Below are 3,721 nucleotides of genomic sequence, written 5' to 3' on the forward strand. Positions count from 1 at the left end.
GAGGGAAAGCCAAGGTCTGCCCAAAGGAAGTTGGCTACAGAGGTTTTGTGGGCCGGACAACCATCAGGCTGCTTAAGGACATTGGAGTTTGAGGCCAAACCCTGCGAAACACCATCAAAGCCCTCTCAGGAGCAGCAGAGAAAGCCAGTCGGTGGCTGTGGGTGAAGAGGAGAGACACCATCTGGAGCTCTAGTAAGACCTCCACAAGCGTCTCCTCCGTATTTCCAGTGGTTACCTCCGAGTTACGAAACCGCTGGGCAGACCAATGGATGGAAAGCCAAGGTCTGCCCAAAGGAAGTTGGCTACAGAGGTTTTGTGGGCCAAACAACCATCAGGCTGCTTAAGGACATTGGAGTTCGAGGACAAACCCTGCGAAACACCATCAAAGCCCTTTCAGGAGCAGCAGAGAAAGCCAGTTGGTGGGTGTGCGTGAAGAGGAGAGACACCATCTGGAGCTCTAGTAAGACCTCCACAAGCGTCTCCTCCGTATTTCCAGCGGTTACCTCCCGAGTTACGAAACCGCTGGGCAGACCAATGGATGGAAAGCCAAGGTCTGCCCAGTGGAAGTTGGCTGCAGAGGTTTTGTGGGCTGGACAACCATCAGGCTGCTTACGGACATTGGAGTTCGATGCCAAACCCTGCGAAACACCATCAAAGCCCTCTCAGGAGCAGCAGAGACAGCCATTCGGTGGCTGTGGGTGAAGAGGAGAGACACGTCCTAGAAAGTCGGAGAAAGTTATACATGTAAACAAACTAAGGTGAGTTCAAGGACCGCCAAAATTAGTAGGACAAAACGGCGCTCGCCAAATACTCGAATCAGTGAAGCACGTTTAATATAAACAGTGTGCTTTATAACAATTAGGGAGGTTTGTGTCATGTTTGTCCTCCTACAGAAACCATATTAAAACAAAAAATATATTTTTTCCCCTCATCTTCTTCCATTTTTCATACATTTTTAAAAAAGCTCCAGAGAGCCACTAGGGCGGCGCTAAAGAGCCGCATGCGGCTCTAGAGCCGCGGGTTGCCGACCCCTGCGTTAGATCCACTATGGACTGGACTCTCACACTATTACGTTAGATCCACTATGGACTGGACTCTCACACTATTATGTTAGATCCACTATGGACTGGACTCTCACAATATTATGTTAGATCCACTATGGACTGGACTCTCACTATTATGTTAGATCCACTATGGAGTGGACATCTCCCATGGCACACCAGACTGTATCTCTGGTTCTATGGTTTAGTGTGGCTGAAACGGGGCTTAGGTTACATAACTATTCGTTTAAGGGGTTATCCGGCTTAGTGTAGACGTAACCTCAGAAAAGTAGCGTCAGATTTACCGCCCGTGCGAGCACCCACTGGCAGAAATGTAGATCGGCGCCTATGGAGGGGACTGCAGAATTTCGACCGTGACTGCAGTACCATTTCTGGCCAGATTATTACATACTGTATGGCTCCTTTAAATATTCTATTCTACAAACATGTTTATGCTTTCGATCATTCAGTGTTTTTTTGCTCAAAGTGTGCAGAAAGAACCACATGTCCGTGATATAATAAGGGATGGAGAATATCTCAAAGCTGCGTTGCCCTGAGGTGAATGATTCACCCACTCGTGTGAATGGCTCCCACTTGTCAACGTTATTGCTTATGCAATCCAATTCAGCAGTTTTTTTCCCCCTTCATACAGCGGATGCAACTGAAGCCGGCTTTTCCACCCCGCTATGGCTCCATTCAATGATAAATGTGCTGCACGGAGCTATTGAATTGGGTCCCGGCATGCGGAGAGACGCAGCTGTGGCTCGCTATCGTTCCCAGGAATCGTCCCTTGTGGGTCCGGCAGCTTTTTGGAACAATCGTGCCCTGTGTGCTATAGGCTCGCATACGTGGATCCGAATGCGCCTTGGACACTTTTGTGTCTGAGTCTCTGATACTGATGACAAAAATCCACCCAGTGGGGGGGGGCTTTGTACTGGTGAGAACAGGGCTTGGGGTATTACAGGAGAAAGGACCCACGCATAAGATGTAGTCTGGGGGATAGTCGTCTCCAGGTTTCAGGGGAGGGGGGCGGGTTACAGACTTCAGCGATGTTCAAAGATGCAGATGAAAGGCTGAGGCATTATTTATTCATCAATGCAGCATTTGGTAGATGGGAACCGAGGTACTTAATAGGCCCTCAAAAACTGCACGTGTCTGTCTGCATGCTGTCAGGGAATGAACATACAATAATGCTCAAGAAATGCGTCGTGAGAGAACTAAGTTCTTCCAAAGAAAAGAGCTCCAGGGCTCACAGTTTTTGGCTGACAATAACAATATCAAAGAAAATTCCGCATTTCGAGAAATGCTTTAAACGTATTGGTACGGAACAGTCCGATACACAATGCATCCACTTTTTTGTTTTCATTACAATAAACTCGTTGCTCGCCATATCGCAGACTTTTTGTCACGGTTTGGTTGCGGCTTACCGCGCGGTTCGTTTTCCCGGGATGCAAACGGACGACTCTGGACAGGACTTGCAGGTAGGAACATCATTTAATTCTCCAAAATCACTCAAAGAGGTGCAAAAACAGAAAACTAACCGATGGAACAAGGTGCATATCGCACTTGAAACTAAACTTAGCATAGGCTAGGAGACAAGCAAAAGTTACGCGACGCGAGCATGAAGCAAACAAAGAAGCCAGGACGAGTGATCCGGCAAAGGCAGGCTTAAATAGTGTCTCTGATGAGCAACAGGTCTCGCGTCCGGAACAACAGAGGCAGGTGAAAATCATAAGTAGCCATGGTAACAAACCCAGGAGGTGCACAAACAGGAACTAAAGGAGTCCAAAACAAACAGAAAACACAAAACATGATCCGGACCACGGATCATGACACTTTTGGGGGATATTTAAAACAATTAGAGGGGTTATGTTATGATTTTTTTTTTTCACATTTAACCCTATAGCACCAAAAGTATCATAAGTGATACATAAGTTTTGAGCCCTCTACATCAGTGGTCCCCAACCACCGAAATGTAAAAAAAATAAAAAAAATAAAAAAATGTTATTAAATCAACATAAAAAACACAATATATACATTATATATCAATATAGATCAATAGAGTCTGCAGGGATACAGTCCGTAAGCACACATGATTTTATTTCTTTATGAAAAAAAACAAAAAAAAACAAACAAACAAACAAACCCCCCCCCCCCCCCCCCCCACCTCGGTCCGTGGGACACATTTTCAAGCGTTGACCGGTCCGCAGCTACGAAAAGGTTGGGGACCACTGCTCTACATCATCAGCTTAATTATGTTTTTTTTAACCTAAAAATCCAGACGTATCAGATCAGATACATGCATTAATCGTACAATCCACATGAGGGCAGTAATTTACTTATTTGAAGGGTGTCCAAGATTACCACAAAGAAGACACGAGAAACACCCGACTTTTGTAGAGAAGCTTTGCCAAATTAGATTTTTTTTTTTACTGACACATTAGTTGGAACAGTTAATCAGTTGATACGAGGTGAAATTACTTCATATTTCAACATATACTTTATAGTAAAGCTGTTTTGAAAAGGTGTGTATCAAATTTGAAACAGCAGGTATAAAAAGGTAATGTAACGTAATGTAACGGATCTTGATGCATTCCCAGGCCAGTCGGGAGACATAGTCTTCCCAACGTGTCCTGGGTCTTCCCCGTGGCCTCCTACCGGTCGGACGTGCCCTAAACACC

This window comes from Entelurus aequoreus, linkage group LG14, assembly GCF_033978785.1.
Source record: "Entelurus aequoreus isolate RoL-2023_Sb linkage group LG14, RoL_Eaeq_v1.1, whole genome shotgun sequence".
Classification (NCBI taxonomy): domain Eukaryota; kingdom Metazoa; phylum Chordata; class Actinopteri; order Syngnathiformes; family Syngnathidae; genus Entelurus; species Entelurus aequoreus.